At 41.4% G+C, this 18,572-nt stretch overlaps 1 long non-coding RNA gene across 1 annotated transcript in view; it reads left to right on the forward strand.

The window, feature by feature from the left end:
• LOC148186445 (uncharacterized) overlaps positions 1-18,572 on the forward strand; it is a 185,568-nt gene that overhangs the window by 15,270 nt on the left and 151,726 nt on the right. Inside the window, exons 3-4 of the long non-coding RNA XR_015779608.1 lie at positions 16,297-16,356; positions 16,660-16,869. This is a non-coding gene — a long non-coding RNA (uncharacterized LOC148186445). The remainder of the gene's footprint in view (positions 1-16,296; positions 16,357-16,659; positions 16,870-18,572) is intronic.

An 18,572-nucleotide genomic window follows, 5' to 3' on the forward strand; every position in this document is an offset into this window, starting at 1 on the left:
AGTGGCCGAAGTTTGTTTTGCTCCCCAGCTCCCTGCTGCGCTAGCATTACTACACCACTCAGACTATAAGCAATCAGAGAGAGAGGGAGGGAGAGGTACAGAGATTTAAAGGAACAGCGACTGCAGTGTCATCTTTTAAGTGAGGAGCACACCAAGTGATGCTGATGAAGAAGGATGTGGTGAGGGGAGACGAATGCCTGGGCCCTGAAGTGTTGTACCAGTCTGAGAGATGGCCCCCCATGGTGGAGAGTCAACTGTGGCCAGTCTGAACTCCTGCCAAGCTCATTGGCTGTTTGAGCTGTTGCAAATGGCACAGGCAGTAACGCTGATGTAGCAGAGTACACATTACGGAAGGTGAGAGAAAGCGATGTGTGTTGATCAACTTACCCTTCAAGAGATGATTGCACATACTAGAATCATCAATGATAGATTTAAGAGCTGCCCCCTGAAAATCAAAGATTCGAATCATCAGTCGGAGAGCCCCTCAGTTGACTGAGTTTATTCAAGTCAAGCAGTCATTTTTTGTGTGTGTGTGTTTTTTTTTTGTCAGTCAGTGTGCAATGTACTATCTGGGACATTTTGGTCCCCAGATTTAGCTGCAGAATGAGCGCTACTCACTTTCATGCTGCTCTTCGGTACAGGAAGCTGCAGACCCAGACCCAGGGAGAGTCAAATACTGCTTTCCCAACAAAATTAACATGTGCATGTGTTTTTTTTAAACAAGGGTAAACCCACTAAATACTGCATTCCCACTACCAGTGAGCACCGCAGGACTCTGCCTCTCTGTCAGCTTTTGTGTGTGTGTGGGTTGTTATGTTGGTGTGTCCATGCGATGTCACAGACAGGCAGGAGAACAGGTAAACAGTAGACAGCAGCAGGAGCAGACGTCTTTGAAAACTTTTCAGGGGTTTCTTCTCTTTATATATATCTCTTACCTATTCAGTCTGTCTTTCAAAGTCGGTGCAGATGTATTTGGATATGTGTTTTATTGCTGCTTAGGAGGAGATAGATGGTAATTAGTGATAGGCTGTCATTGCATCTTGCTGGTTAAGGAGCTGAAATTACCACGTTCACCCCAGTATTGTGTTTTCATCAATTCCTATTGGAGCCGGAGGCAATAAAAAACCCATGTCTACTGTGGAGTCATTTGACCTGGTTGTGAATTCTGATCATTGCATCCTCATTGCATTAAAAAGCCAGATGTTAGCAGGTGTTAGCGGTTTTTTTGCGCAGTGGGAATGAGACAGAGGCAGCTGCTGGAGGAAGAGAGCCTTTGCCCTGTCAGGCTCAGAGAAAATGTTATCTTCTGCATTCTGCTTAAATGCGGCGAATTTACAGCTCACATCAACTAAATACAAAACATTCTCTGGCTTTTGTTAAATATGTAGTGTCAGCAAAAAATGTTGGTGCGCCTTTTCCGATCTGTCCTTAGTGCTATCAGCATGCATTAACTCAGACTTGGCTTGTTTACTGTATTACATGAACGTCAATGTCACCCCGAATGTCCCTGCCGAGCCCTGCTCAAACTCTCAAACTCTATATGGATAAAATGAGTGAATCGTGAAATATTTGTGTTGAACAGTCCGTTGAATTTTATTGGACTGCTAAAAAGTGTGCAGACTTAAGGCCCAGACACACTAAACCGACATCAAAGAAGCAGAGCTACAGCTGACTGTTTGCTCCACACACACCTCCCTCACTGTAAAATCGGGAGGAAGAGAGAGATGAATGAATTAGACCTCAGCCACATTGTTTAAGAACTGGAAACAAAGGTTTTGCCCACTGACATCCAAACACGTATCTCTCTCTATCTCTCTCCATATTCCCTTTGTTAGCTACAATGACCCTTAAACAATGAATTGTGGTTTTATATTACCAGTGATGTGAGCTAGTTGCCCAAAGTCTCATTTCATTTGATGAACTTTTGCAAACACCCCTGGGTGCAGGATGAGTCATTAAACATTTGAAACAGAATTACAGAGAAAAAAAAAAGACAGGGATTTGATGTAAAAATACTTTGATACATATTTTTTTGTGCATATATTTGGCATATAATGAGAAAAAATATCAGTTAACACAAGGACACAGGATTAAAACTGAATTCATATTTTTAATTTCACTGGGACTTTAGCAGATTGCTAGCCACAGGTATTAAAAATAAAAACACAAAACCTGAATCATGAGGACTTGTTCATAATATTCCATTTTGTGTGACATTTAGACAAATATTACATAATCATAATAACAGAAATACAAATAATAGGGTCTGTCTGGTTTCAATCTAATTGTTGTGTAAGATGGCAGAGAGACAAAAACAAACCTGATTGCATCCACTACTGACTCTCTAGTGTACTGTCCACTTTATAAAGAATGTTTAAAATTGCTAATACAAGGACAATGTAACTTCCATAACATCTTTTTTGAGCATGAAAATGAACAATTAAACAAGGATGTGTTGAAAATTTGGTAAAGATTGTCTCATCAAACATACATACATTATCATTTTTTTAACTGTATATAGTAAATACATATAGTAGGTCGTCTGGAACTTTAATTAACAGTGGGAGAGGTCTGCGGATGATGAAGCAGCTGTATCTCACTGTATGTTACTGTGAAACTTCTCCACAGTGCTCTCTACAGTATATGCCTGTGCTGTGTGGACCCAGTTGCAACAGTCAACAGTCGGGTTTCAATCCTCCTACCTGATGAATCTGCTCAGCAACTGAGAGTGCAGCACATCCAGTGAGGAAGAAGCCGAAGACAGCCTGTTCCCCGTCCTTCATGATGTATTCACAACCAGAACGTGTTGTTTCGATCCACATGACAGTTTCTTGTTAGCCTAGATCCTGAATAATCATTGTTGCTGGGGCTCCCAGCAGCAGCCTGTGGGGCCTCAGAGACGTGCCCGGGGAACATTTGGGGCCCCGGCTGGGGGGACGAGGGTGCTGTTTGACTGCTGAGTCTGTCTATCAGGAGATTTGTGTGGAGGCTCGGGGCACAGAGTGGAGACAGTGTCAGGGCGATACCCTTGACGGTGATGTGATTGAGTAGACAGCGGCGACCCGCTCCTTTCTTTACCCACCACCCATCTCTTTTTCCCCCTACATCTCCACCCACTGCTCCTCACACAACAGCTCCTCGGGAGTGAGCGATCACTTAAAACAGTGCTGGTTATTATACCTAAGCACATCCTAGTAATTTATGCATGATTGCCTGGCAATCTGAGGCAATTCATCATCCTCTTTCCTATCTTTCTTTTTTTAATCTGTTGGTGTCTTGTTCCTCTGGACTTTAATCTATAGGGCTATTAAGAATGCCTGTGTAATAATGGCTCAGCTCAGGTGACAGCATGACATTGGCGCCGTCATTGCCGTGTGGGTTTGGGATCCTGCAGGGAGTGAAAGAGGCCAGGTCTTGCTTTTATAGCTAAGAAGCTGTTATACCATTTGTTGTTTTGTTGGTGTGAGACCCCCACTCCTGTCAGGCATATGGAAGAGCTTGAGCTGTGTGAAATGAAAACATTGTGTCGTATCAGGGTTTTTTAGATGCAGTGAACCTATATGTCTTTCCAAACTGTCCAAGCTTTTAAAAAAATGTTCTTTAAAGTTTAAATGTATGCACATATATACATTTGGACGTGTTTCTAGAATGTAGGCATGGATGCTTGCAGCTGCCTCTCTGTCAGATCTGCCAAATTTGTGCTAAGTTTGTGCTAAATTTAGGCTCTTATGTCTATTTTAGAAGCCAAAACTGCTAGCTAGCCAGGTTAAGGTTTTTAAATGTAAACATCAGTAAACATTGCGGAAAAGACAGAGAATATGGGCACCGGCCAAACTAGCATCCAGCTAACCATGGCACAGACATTTAATTAAAACTGTATGTCCTCCGTACCATGTCAGTTTCCAACGGGATATCAGAAACTGTAATATCCTTTAATTAAACTGAACTTGGCTAAATCCTAGACAGCGCCATTCAACCAGGTGACCCTTTTTTCTATATGCTGATGTGACGGAGCAGAGGACTCTCACAAGAGAAGGAAAGGCGGGTTGTGCTTTTAGGTCATTTAACGTCTTCACTTTTTCCCACCGATCTCTGCGGCATTAAGTTCCCGCCGTCTGGTCAATTGCGAGTGGCGCCATTAATCACGGGAACTCACTTAGCACATACAGCTGTCCATCATGACATTAAACCCCCTTTTCATAGCATCAAATAACTAATTAAAACCAAACAAAAGAACAACCAAAAATGACAGAAACAATCTTTGAGAAAAATGTATTTAATGTGTACTTCTAACATAGAGGGGGCAGACTTTATAATGTGTGCTGCAGCCAGCCACCACGGGGCAAGCGAGAATTATGGCGTCATTTGGAGCTGTCATTTTGTCCATCTTTATTACGCAGCTGACGTGAGGACCTTGTAGTAGTCATTAAAATGTGATGATTCTGTAAATTTTAGCCACAGAGATGGTGAAATAAAAATATTACATAAGAAATAGTTTCATTTTACACCACGTTGTTTTTCATTTTGTCTTGGTTTGTTTTTTCCTTCTCTTAGCTGGTTTAATTGCTTAATGCGGTGAAAATAAATTGAGCAGTTTAATTAAGATTCTTTGTTTGCCGATTGTGTTTTGACAGAATGTGAAGAAGTAGAGCTTCTTGACAACATGTGGCAACATTTTTTCATAACTGCCTTGACTGGCCCACTGGCATGCACGTCGTACTGACTGTCAATGACGATGACTATATCGTTTGTGGAGGACAATATGTTTATCACTGTGTATGTTTTGTGAAGTTTGCTTTTCACACAAGAGCAAGTAGTTCAAGTACATGACATCAGCACGAGGAGGCAGGCCAGCTCCTGTCTGGTGCACACGTGTTTGTCGCATGTCTACATGCTTCTCTGCGTGCTGGCAGACGCCATGAAATATCCAGAGTGAGACAGAGCTGTGAACAGCAACAGCTCAGGCTGACCCTTCTGTTGTGGAGTTATCCATCTGTGACTTAAAGGCATGGCTAATGGATGCCGACCTTGCTCCATGTTCTCTATCGGTTCCATTCAGCATCTATCAACCCAGGGATGTATCTTGATTTACCCCCCTGTCCCTCTTTCACTTCCTGCTTGTAGAGTGAAGTGCACCTTGGCCTGTTGCAGGCCATTGTAATCTTCCAGGGCTCAGTGAAGGATAAATTAGGAACCGAACAGCATGAGCAAGAATGAGACAGCTGAAGGCAGCAGCACAGGAGACAATCAAATAGGCAACCTGGCCACAGATACAGTAGAGACCCAGGCTTATCTTCATCATAATCTTCACTTACCTAATTGGTCCTATTTCAAGCTGTTTCTTCACAATATAGGTGGCAATATCTCCTTGTTTGGCAAATACTGTATTACAATCATGAGATTACTGCTCAACAGCCTACTTTTTTTTATTGAAGAAAATGTAATTTCTAATAAGTAGGGCTTTCAGACAATATATTTTTAAAACTCCACTTAGTGCAGAATTTCAGTAGTTAATTGTGATTAACTGTTCAGCAAAGCCAACAGAAAAAAGAGACACTGCAACACAAAGCATTTACAATTTCACCACCTCTAAATCGAGAACACCAATCAATGGAGAATGTGATGCCAAAGCTCACTGAGGCAATAGAACGCCAAAATAAAAGTAAAGATCCTCTCGTATTTCACGTCATTTTGCATTGTTTCTTTAAGAATAATTGTTTAGTTACCTGTTAATGGATGTTGGACTATTTAAAGAGGAATTTACTGAAACTAACATACCTAGTGTATTACCGCACAGTCCCTGATGATGTCATGTCCTTTCCTTTTCTTTTATTCATCTCTTGTTGTGCTGTTTACCTCTATTCCCCTCTGTTTTAAGGCTAAAATTTACCTCAATCATGTTTGCGTCTGTAAGTCGAATTTCTCTTTAGGGACTTGTGTGCTGACACAGATGGTTGGGGTTATGTTAAGAACACCCAGATGGTATATTCAGAAATATATGAGTCATATTTCAGTTGAGGTGTTACAGTACAGAGCTGCATCTTTCATTTACGCTGGTGTGACAGTGAGGAAAGCCTCACAAAGTCAAGTGAAACAGGTAACATTTTCTCCCTAAAACTTTTTCGTGTCACTAGTTTTTTTTGTCTGTGGATTAACATTGGTTTCTTGTGTCTTTTCTCTTAATACAAAAACGCTTAACGAAGACTATCTCATGGGTCTGAAAAACATCCCTGGCAATGAAGTAATCTGCCTAAAAGACACCCTGTTGATTTGTCTCTTATTTAATTGTCGTATTTGTGTGTGTGTGTGTGTGTGTGTGTGTGTGTGTGTGTGTGTGTGTGTGTGTGTGGTTGTGTGTGTGTGTGTGTGTGTGTGTGTGTGTGTGTGTGTGTGTGTGTGTGTGTTGGTGCAAGTGTAGGTGTGCGTGCCTGTGTGTGTGTGTGTCCTCATTTGCTTCTGTTTGTCTGAGTGTGAAGCCATGTGGGTGCGTTTGGTACATTTCATTGACACTCACAGCAGCAGTCAGTGCATTGATTTCCCATTGGTCGGTGGCAGTTGAGTTTACAGAAGGAGGTGCAGAGGTAAATGTCTGCTTTCTTTCTTTTTTCCTTCCATCTGCAGTGGTCACACCATTCTTTACTCCTTTCAAAGAAAATAGCAAGAAAGTAACTCTGGAAATTTTGACAAAGGTGACTTTTGTCTGCAGCTCTTTAAAAGTCGTTTGGTTTTAAAACATCAACAATATGGGATCACGTGTTGATCTGGTGTACATGTACTATGAAATTCTGCAAATACAGGGAATCATACTTCTCACTCATTACAATAAACAGGATTCAGTCAGTGACTTTTTTTGTTTGTCATCACACTGATTTGTATATCAAGTACTCACCACGTGTTGCTTGAATTCACAAATAAAACTTTGTTTTAGGCATGCCTCCACGCTGAACAGAAAATCCCAAAAAGGCAAACATTCCTTTAGAAATTGAAGTAATCAGGGACCACTTTTAACAGCAGCAAAACTATATTAAAACATCTGTATACAAACTCTCGCACAACTTGTGCACATTTATTCAGTTGTATGCTCATTACTTACTAAACGTGCATTTTTGCTATATGCAACTCTTCCGCCTACGAGTAGCATGCCTGATCACACGCATGCATTTGAACTCATGCACAGCTCATACACACGTGTGCTCAGGCGTGCTACTGGGCTGTGCACGAGACTGTTTGTTGGTGAAGATTCTCAGTCATCCAGGTCATGGTTATTCTAGGTACTTTATCGAAGGCAACTGGACTTGTTTGAGTTTATTGAAACTTGAAGTTTCAAGAATCTCAAGCAAGTCCAGTTGCCTAAAAACATCAGTTTGTACTGATGTGTTTTAAATCGCAATTTTTTAGCGAAAATATTTTTTGCGAGGACTGAGTATGCGGTTGATAAATGAGACCTGGATAACACTGCACAAGTTGTATGAGAGTTTGCAAACGGATGTTTTGGTATAGTTTTGCTGTTGTTTAACCCTGGTCCCCATTTACATCAATTCATGAAGAATGTTTGCTTTTATTGGATTCTTTGCTCATTGTGTAAGCATGGGAGAAAAACTTTTAGTGCAAATTCAAGGTAACGTGTTGAACAATTGATACACAATGATCATTATGTGGGTGAAGTATTCCTTTAAATCAGTTCATGCTGTTTAGATTTTAGCACCGTACCAAATCATGTGTTTTAGCTGCCTAGCCCTAAGCATACATTTACCATAGTATATTTACCATATTCATCCTCTTTTCTCAACCTTTATGATGCCATTATTTACATTCACAGTTCTTCTAAGCGAAAATTAAAAAAATAATGCTACCATTTGATGTAGAAATGTTGATTTTATTATGTAATATGGAGTTTTGCAAAATCCTCCATAGCGACATTATTGTCTGGTGACAGGGTTGGTTTAAGTTAAAATAAAAGGATCTAGGCTTTGTCTCCCAAATAAATAGTTGACAGTATATGAACTGTGCCTTGTGAGCTAGTTCAGGCAGCCAACCACCTCTACACCCACACGGCATGCTCCTCTAATGACAGCACATATCCAACATACCCTTTTAAGCAATCACTGCTGCTGCTATTTGTAAAAGATTTCAAAAGCCTCAGCTCCACTGCAGCATCCACCTATAGGCTCTGAGTCTAATATCTCTCCCAAGGGGGGTCTTAGTATTGCAGCTCTTTATTCCTTTGCTGCTTTCTTGAGAGTGCCATTTTCAGGATATTTTTTTTGATATTATATATAGTTATTTAAATCTACATTTTAAGCCTTGAGTTTGGATTTATATTTACTGTTTTCCTCCTCTGTCAGTTTTATGGATCTAGGAAGCTCAGAATCGGTATAGGGGTGAGAGGCAGAGCAGAATAAGAATCTGACAACCACCAAGGCCAAACATACCCCTTGTACTAGGGGTCGACCAATATTTTTTTTTCAGGGCTGACACCGATACAGATTATTAGTAGTTAATGAGACAGATAACTGATATTTGGAACCGACATGCATTTACAGTAAAACTGAAAATTTTTTCTGTCAATGTTTAGAATTTGGAATATGACAAACGCCAACACAAAACTTTGTTTAAATGCCTTTAGCAAATATTTAATCAAAACTGAAAGTTCCCAGCAACTTTTTTTTTTTATAAAGTCAGTGAAAATTTAAATTAGAAATGAATAAATAAAAACAGCCTCCTGAGATTTTACAAAGTGAAAGTTCCTCATGCTGACACTTTCTTTGCATTTCCTAACTAATTAATTTTGTTGGGGATCATTAAAATAGAATGCAGATATAGATAATCAACAAAAGCCAAACATTGGCCCCAATAATCGGCCAGGCTGATAATCTGTCGACCCCTACCTTGTACATATACAGTCCTTTATCATTTTCATGGAAAATTAGGAGTTTTTATTGATGATGTACTAATTCTAAAGGGATCTTAATTTCAGTACAGTCAAGAGTTTTTGGAGCCTATATGAAGCAGCTTTAAGGAGAAAGGCATCTTTAGGCATTGTTTTCAGAGTTACTGCCCATAAAATGTACAAATAAAAGACAGTCACAAGTTTCTTTTGGGCGCTGAAATGGCCTGGACATGCAGAAGGCCAGAGGGGCTCAGCTCTGTTGGGATTTGGCTTCCTCGCTGCTGTTGCTGCCCTCAGAGCATGGCTCCTCCTCAGAGGCCATCGTCGTATACTTCATCATCTTCTCACATGGAACACCAAGCCTGCTGGACATGCATGCCTGTTACATGGTCCCATGACAACTCAGTGTGACATCTTTCTTTCATCTGTGCCTGTGCCGTTTCTTCTAGTCCATGGCCTTTCATCAAATTTTCCCTTTCTCTTTCTCTTTCCCCCGGGGCTCTCTGTCATCACTTGAGGGCCTCTCAGTGGTTTAAAACTGTTAGATAGAGAGGAGAGCAAAGGAGGTTTGGGGGTTTGCTGAGAAATATATATATATTTTTTATTTACACCTACTTTTTCCCCCCCTTCATGGTTGACTTCAGCTGACAAGATCTTTGAGGTCACATGAGCAGTTTTGGTGCTGGAGACGGCCCAGAGGTTTTAGGTGTAAGTGTTTGTGACAAACTGACAAATTCAGTGGCTCTGTGTCACAGCCTGTCTGATCGCTTCTCTTTCTAACAATCTCTTGATGCCTGCTTTCCTACTCGGACAGAGCCAGCTGAGAGGGTCCGGCAGACAGCTGTGTTTAGGGTTTAGATAGAAGACTGATAGTACAGAGGTGGGAAAGGAGACATGCTGTAATCACAAAGATGGAAGGATGATGTCAATCATGGCATCTGGTGGCCTGGTAGAGGAAGGAGGGATGAATACGGACAGAATTGAAGGATCTTGGGTGTCAGAGCAGGAGCCACCCTGTTTCCCCTTAGTCTCTCAGAAGAATCAATCTCTCCTGGCTATAAATGCACTCACTCTTCTGCTGTCATTCAGCATCCAACTTTATCCTCCCACCCATCCTCTTTGACCCCTTCTCATCTTAATCATTGCCAGAAGTTGGACTACAAAGTGCCAGACAGTGTAGTCAGGGTCAGAAATTTTCTTCGGTATTTCAGTGTGGTTTTCATAAACTCTTTCACACAGAGAGGAAGTTTTGAATTAAGATTTATACTTTAAGAAGCATATGCGGCCCAGCCTGCAGCACTGTGAGGCAGAATGTGAATATGACAAATACAGTGCTAAAATGCCGATGTTTAACAGGTTTGAAGTTTACCATAGTCACAATCTTATCTCAGTTTTGTTTGTTAGCATGCTGACATTTGCTAAGTAGCACTAAATGCAAAGAGTGATGCTGGTGGGTGATGACTGTTATTAGTAGGGCTCCCTCTTGAAAGTCTGAGATTTAAATCATCATCAGTCAATCATCAACAGTTTAAAAACACAATACAGCTGTTTCATTAGGCTACTGGGATGTTACGGGGCATTGCGTGATCACCAAACATTATCAATCCTCCTGATGAGGGTGGCTTCAGCTACAGGTACTTCATCATCATCATGTGCAAAATAAACATAAATTCATGATATTTGAAAAAATTTAAAGTTTTATTACATTTTGTTCTGAAATCGACCCTGAATTGATCCACTCTGCTGGTATCAGAATAATACTGACTTTTTGGATGAAGGTATTCCGATCATCCTTAAAAGTTTTAAACAACACAAACTGATGTAATGATCCAAATCAAAACCACAGCTGGATTTTATGATCAAATCCAATTTTAGAATCTTTTTTTTTCTTCTTTTGAACAACCCATTTCTAAGATATTATCCAATTTTATATCTGATGTCTAATCAGATTACCTCTGCATTACTTTGCACCAGGACCAACCCACCAGCTGATTGAATGACCAACATTGCCATCCATTTCTGGTTTGGAATTTTTATTGACCATTATTTTAAGTCAGCAGTGTTTCAACTTCTCCCCAGTTCATGAAAGCTTCACTGTTGTTATCTAAGTACCTGCGGTGCACAGGAAGTGATGCATTTTACATTAGCAGCAGCTGCATTTTGTTTCAAACACATAGACTCATCAATACAAAAGAACTCAGTAGGTGACATTACCAGCTGTGGCCACAGAGCCTGAAACACAAAAGAAAAGCTGCATTAACAAAACGGAAAAAGACATCAGAGAACTGGACACTTGTTATTGACATTAAGAAAATCATTGCCCACATGCCTCAGCAATGACCATTCAGCAGCAAGCGAGCAACAACAGTAAAAAGACATACAAATCCTACCACAAAATGCCAACTGCATTCATCGGACGTGCCACGGTGCTGCAAGTTTGCAACACACAATGGAGTCCCTTGTCTTTGCTCCTCAGTCTCTGGGAGGCAGGCAAATAAAAGGGAATTTGATTTCAGACAGGTGTTTTACTCAAGAACCTCTGAGGGGCCTCTCCTGACAGTGTTTCTTCAAAACCCTCTGTAAAAAGTGAGGTGGGGCTGTCACCAGCAAGTCCCCACTGATGTGTCATAGAGCTTCAAACTTTCAAGTGTTTATTTATTCATCCATATCTGTTTGTTTGCATATTTCATAGTCTTCTTTCCTACTTTGGAGCTGTGGGCAACCTCCATAATCAGAGTTCTTCTTCTGTTAAGTAATTTCTCAGAGGGTGGTAGTTTAATTCTCAATTTGTTTCCCCTGATGGCTTCACTTGGGATGCGTATAATTTTACTTTTACTCCCAGTAAGAAGGTCCCAAGTTCATTCCCCACTAGGGCCACCATTGCTGTTGGATGTTAAAGATACCCTTAAATTTATTGAAGCACCATCTTTCAGCTAAAGCAAACACTATCACATTTTCCTCTGAAAATGTAGCCTTTTTCTAGTTTTACTGATTACATTTTGATTTGTTGGTTTGATAGATAGGCCTTTGGTGCCAGACAGCCTCATTTTCTCTTGCTCTGGCTGAGTGTAGTAATTTATCGTCAACACTGTACTTTAGAAATTATTAATACCTTAATAATAGACAGTTAATTCTTGCAGCGGAGACAGGATATCATGCTGATTTCAGTGAGTCATTTCACTGGCTGCAAGATATTGACTGCCCTTATCATATTTCATCAAGGGTTCAATCTGTTTTTTTCCTCTCTTAAAATTACGCCTGGTGCTGACAAAATTCCCAACACAGATAGATCTTCTTTTTTTTTTACTCATGTATCAGTTTTTTTTTGAAATACTGTTTACTCTCCACACACAAATGTGACTTCAGTCAACATATTAGTTTCCTCCTCCCATTTTTCTCCCCTCGTTTTCTGTTTTTCTGAATCTTTCTCTAACCCTGTCTTTCTTTCCGTTTTCACGCATCAAAAGAACTTGATGGTTTGACAGGACGGGCCCTAGAAACTTGCTACCTCCCTGCAGACCCTCCAAAGTCTCTGCTCCCTCATTGAACTGTTATCTGCCCCATTTCTGGGCTTTTCCATGGCAACTAGGAGCCAGCGAGCGTGTGAGCGAGAAGAGTGAGGTCTCCAGTGGAAGCAGCATCTTGTCTCAGACAGCTGTCTGCTGAAAAGACAAAGGAAAGGGAAAAAAAAAGTTTGGGAAAGTTGTATTTCCCTCTTTAGCATGAAAAACATCCTAAATGGATTCAATTTGCTGCACAATGATCTGCAGCTGCATTCAGTTAAATCGCTCTCAGTCCTTGAGTCATGCGTCTCTGCCCAGCCTTTAAAAAAAAAAAAAACCTTGTATTGCAGAATTTCACTGCTGGTTTAATGACAGTACTGTGCTGACAAACACATAAAAATAGTGGTCTCCCCTTGATCGGTTCCTAAGCAACCTGTTCACTTGACGCAAGCTGCAACTACTGACTGACAGTCCTCAAAGTTTCATCCATGGGACCCCCCCAGTGGAAGTAACCCACATTTCACTCTATTTTAGGCTTAATGTCAGATGTAAGGCATTACCAAAACATATGGGTCTCTCCACTCAACATGTATCAAATAGAGCCAGGTTCCCTGGAAAGCCAACATGTACATTTTCTTACATGAGAGCCTCTTCTCACAATCCTTAGCCTCTCCTCTGCAGGTTCTTCACTTGGATGTGGAGCGACAAGGCGACTTTAAAGTCGGGTTATGCCTGCGTCTTCCGTAGGATTACACCAGAATCCCAATGGTTTTAAACAGTCACACTCTGCCACTCAAAGCCAGACATTTTCGTTTGGAGCGTTTATTAAAGGAGCTTGGGAGTCTGTGGTGACAAGTGAAGCGTTTTGTAGAAACGGAATGAGGGATAGAGAAGAACAGAATTTAGCAACTAGGGTTTTTCCTTTTTAAAAGTTTCACTCTCAAGACTTTCACAGCTTTTGTCACTGTGTTTAGCAATACAGTCACAAACATAGCCCAGGGACACAGTGGCCCTGAGGGCTGGGAGGGAACAAGCAGTCGGAGGCAATCTGTGAGCGGCGATAGCCACGTCTTTATAGGAATGTTTTCTTATTAAGATTACTGTTTGGGTTGGAGGAAAGGGGCCTGCTCATCTTTAGTGCTAATAAAAGGTCGATGTGAGGGCTTGGTTTTTTTTCCTTCAGACATCCAGCATAATCCAAAGGGAGGGCGGGTCATGGATGAGTAAAGAGAGGAAGCATCACATGATTAAGAGGCGAGGGAATAGCAAAAAGAGGCACTAAATTTGCAGGAAGGTCGGTTGTGCTGTCTTTACATATTTTCCATATTCTTTCTCAATGCAAAAGTCTGGGATGGTGAATTTAAGACAGGTATTTTATGGTTTATTTGGATAGGGTGGGTGGATGGATGGTGTCAGCAAACGTCTGTTTTTTGTTTTTGCGTTGGAATGCCTTGGTTGAAATGCTTGGAGCCCATTAGCTATCTCCTGACAACAATGTAGTTTTAAATCAGCTTTTTTAAAACAAATCTGCATTCATTTGTGGAAATTTAGAGATTAGCTGAAATGACTGGCGCACAGAGGAGGAAGTCCTGGCCCGGATATCCACTTGTTACACTAAATCTCCTGAAATATTGGCCATTCACTCAAGAGTCTTACCATCGTCAGACTGATTGGGCCCCCTGACCTTCATTTGTAAAATATCCAATGTCAAATTAACATGAACTGACCAGGAAGAGACTCAAAATAACCACAAAGAGACACAAAACCACAAAAAGATACATAATGACTACAAAGAGATGCAAAACCACCATATAGTCTGTATGTTTTGCTCCCATGTAAGCGAGGGGATCAAGGCTTTTGTATATCTGTGTCCAAGGGACATTTCCTCATAATCTACCCAAAATAAGACAAAAGGGTCAAATTGACCAAAGTTCTGCTGGGTACCAAGCTTGCTCACTGTTAATGGAGTACAGAGCGGAAAGGGAAGAACTCGCTCCTCTCTGGTAAAGAACTCTCCTTAATGCATTCTCCTTTCCATCACTGATCATTACTATTAAATCTATTCTGGTTTTAGCAGGCGAACAATAAAATGGCAGTGTATCACCTTGCAAGAACAACGCTAACAAAGACGGAGGTTACACAGCAACATCTTTTTCATCTGTCCGTGTTTTCCTCAGTGTAATCCAGCTTGTGAAAACAGAGAAGCGCTCTCTCACAAACTGCCTCCTCACCATGTTTATCTATTCCTCCTGTCACTCCCCGCTCATCGGCGAAATGGTTGGTGAGAGTATGGATCCGCTTCATGACAATCCATCATTTATGACAAGAACACACAGTAATCTGTTTTAAACAGCAGGGTATGATGCTGATGATGCATGGCAGAAGAGGGTATACAGTATGCACACTTATGGGCGTGTATATTGATAATCAATTTTCCTCATTTTAAGCACTGTAGGAAAAAAATGAATCTTTCCAGGAGCTGCTCTGTGTTGCAGTCTTTGAAAATCTTACGTGCATTGTGATTTTCTGTATTGACACCTCTCACTGTTTAGAAAAGTGGAAAACTGGCTAAATTGATACACGATGATGGAAACACTTCTAATTATGTCCATTTAGTGGGCATCCATCTTATTAGTCAGAGCACAATACATACCAAAATAAGTAATGACGCAAACACGCCCAAAGTCTTATTGTATATTGATCTGTCAAAGCCAGACAGGAGTTGTAGTTACACAGACACCGACAGCTGCAGGATAAGTTTTAACATCGATTTAACATATATTGCAACGTGTGTGTACATTTGTAATGGTAAATAGGAAGACAGAATAAGTGGTGATCAGAGAATTAGCCTCCTATGCTCAGCCGCTGCTGCTTCATTCAGGGATCAATAATACAAGTGAATACATTTTCTTCTTGCAGCCTTTCCTTGGTTTCTTCCTTGTTTTATTTTTGCTTGAATTGTTAAAGGAAGTGGCAAATATTACCATAGCAACATGGCAACCATCCAATCACACTGAGCAACAGTCCTTGATGTTGCCCACGACATTTCAAAATTTAAGATATGTGTGGCCTGCAACACTTTTTCAGATGAAAATGTGTCATTTATGTTGAGAGTGTTAAAAATCTATATGTGTATATCTAATTAATGAAGTTGTCTCAGAAAACATCCCTCAGATTCGGCTCATTGTCCGTTAAGCCTCCATTCCTCCTACCCCATTTAGCCTCTTTTTCCTGCCTGCCTCTCCTGGTATCCCATCATCACCCTCTCATCCCGTGCTCTTAGTGGCAGTAAGCCCATGAATTCCAGACCATTCTTTGGAGATATCTGTGGGCTTTCTTCTTGCTCCCAGCCCCTGTTGCTACAATTTCAATCTGCCTGCTGGTTTGAAGGGGCTGCCAGGTGCTTCTGGCTCAACCATATGTCCTCTGACACTCTGTCTTGGGGATGGGGGAGCAGGGGAGCGAGGGGGAGTGCGGGGAGGGTTAAAGATGAGGCTATCTGGAGCTACCTCTGAGAACTACTCTCCCTGAAACTCAGTTGGCTGACATGTGGCAAAAACACAGCCCACCAAAACTAAATCCTGTCCCTAATTCTCTCTTCGCGCTAGCCCTGAGCGGGACTCAGATATAGGGATGGCAGCGAGTTCTTCAGCGGGTCCCCACGGGGTCGGAAAAACAGATCCTGTTTCAGCAAGCCAGTTGGCTTGGTGTGGCGCAGTGACCGCATCGCCATCTTCGGCTCAGAGTCTGTCAGTCAGTCACAGTCTGCTGGTCTGCGGCTCCAGTGGTCAGGCAGGAGTTCATTCTTTTCTGGTGTCTTTGTCTGAATGTTTCTCTGACTGCCAGACACTTCCTCCAACTCTGAAACCTCAGTCTGTGTCTCTTCCTCTGTTTCCGATCCAGGGCTGTGATTCTGCGCTGAACCGGTCACACCCTCGGTCCAGCTGCTCCTCCTGCCTCGAGGTAAGGCCTGTGAGCCCGGTGATAGTTCTGCTTGCACAAAGGCACAGTCAAACACACATTTATGCTCAAATGCACGTGCATACACACATCAGAGCTTGAAACCACTTGACAGGAGAGTAGCAGCATAAACAACAGCTAAATTTCCCCTTTGATTTGTATCCTAAAACTCTCCAGTGCCGGAAAAGCTGTTGTTTAGAGCTGAACAGAACCAACAACAGCCACAACAGGGGCTCTTACTGACACTGACATGCGGGACTCGCTGTCCCTTATTAAGTATCTGCCATGCCCTTTCTTGTGTCGCAGCAGCAGACGCACATTCTCCCAGAGGTCCGAGCAGCCCAGCGGTGTCCTGAAGTTACCAGGACTGCGAGATGTATTGTGACAGACTTTAAATGTGAGGAAGAGGAGCCCTCGTCACCCATCACCTCTGTGAGATGAAAGGCCCCGAAAGCAGCCAGCCACCCTGCTGGACACAGCTCAGCTGTTATAAGAAGTGTTTGACAGGAGTGGCAGGTACTTGACCTTCTCACTGGCTTTTTTCTCTCTCTCACTTCCTCTCTTCTTCTTCTCTCTCTTTTCTCTCACTCTCTTGCTCTGTGTCGCTGCTTCGCCACAGGCTGACCACTCTTGCCCCCCCAGCCTCTTGGGTGTTGTCAGGAAGCTAACAGTCCCAGTGCGCTGAAGTACAGCTGTGTTTGTTGTATGTTTATTCCCTGTATTTCCATTGAGTACAACAGCTTTGTGGTAGAGGTTTTTCACGGGTCCAAAAATGGCAAACCGGAACTCCAACGAACCTCGGAGGTTAGAGAGATAATCAAATTAAAATTGCTACCGAACACACAGTTCTCTATATCACTTTTCAATGCCATTTTCAATACCGTGGAGAAAAACTAGCATTTAGGGTATAAAAATTAATTTTTTATTAAAATGTAAATGTAACAAAATGGAAATAAAATGATGACAGCATCTTTTTTTCCTGATTAGTCATAGAGGGCAGCAGACTGTAGGAAACATTAGAAGTAGAGAAAGAGAAGCTTGTACCAGTCTAGTGATACTGTGGAAAATGAGTACTAAACCATTTCAAATATTCATTATCAACATGTATCAATATATGGATATTTTTGACAACTTTGGATGTGATGTGAGCTGCTGTAGTGCCTCGTTAGGACCAATGTATGATTTAGGCAGTCTATTACAGACATACAATATAAATTTTTAAAAAACCATCAATATTATCACATGGTAGACATTGTTCAGTTAGATATTCCGGAATTCAATTGTTCAGTCCCTTTTAGTTAAAAGAACACCAAAGTATATGTCCAGATTTAGCAACATGGAAAACAAGACAGATGAAAAAAGTGGTAATTTTCTACCTTTAAAGTGGTAAGTAAGTCAAAATATGTGTCCATTTCTCAATTATTAATGTTCTTTTAATCCATAAGGGTCCACGGATCATAAAAATCACAAGAAATTTTCAAAAAATAATATTGTCGGGCTCGCAATCTATCTCTCCTCCACTTTACCTGAACTTATTGGCTATGTTTTTTTTTAAAATTTTTCCTTTTGCACTTGTACCATGGCCATAATAAAACATGCACTGAGCCTGTACGGGTCCTGGGTCACTTCTTGAGTCCAAGGCTCTGGGTAAACCCATGCAGAACTCTATATTGTGTTGTCGTTGATCTTGCTGGTGTGCAGTTTGGCGTGCTACGCTACATTACTGGTGAGGTGAAGGTTCCATGTCTGAGGAGAATTTGTAAGTGACTTGATGTCAAAGGTTGGAGGAGTAGGAGCGGCTCAGTGGCTGAGTATAAGCAAAAGCAGGAGAACTCAAATTGCATAAACATCTTGTTACTGATGTGAAGTTACATGAAGATTATGACATTATATCCAACGGTTAGATCACAGGGGACTCACACTGGCAAACATGGTAGGCTGCCTACTGTATTCTGAGCCCAGATCTGCATGTCTGGATGGCAAAAGGCAGTTGAATTTTTAACAGCCTTGATGCACATTTCCATTTCTCCGGCAGACAGTGTCCCATGTATTCATCTCTCCTAACAATGGTGAAATGTCAGCATACTTTCAGGCTGCTCTAAATTAAACATTCATCCCCTCTGAGTATACAGCTATAAAGCTGTTCTTGCCATCCCCGCCCACACTATTTTTCTATTTTCACAAAGAATACTTTGGCCAAATGAGACACTTTCTTTCAC

The sequence above is a fragment of the Plectropomus leopardus genome, chromosome 18 (assembly GCF_026936395.1).
Source record: "Plectropomus leopardus strain MGB_pleo_1.0 chromosome 18, ASM2693639v1, whole genome shotgun sequence".
Lineage (NCBI taxonomy): Eukaryota > Metazoa > Chordata > Actinopteri > Perciformes > Serranidae > Plectropomus > Plectropomus leopardus.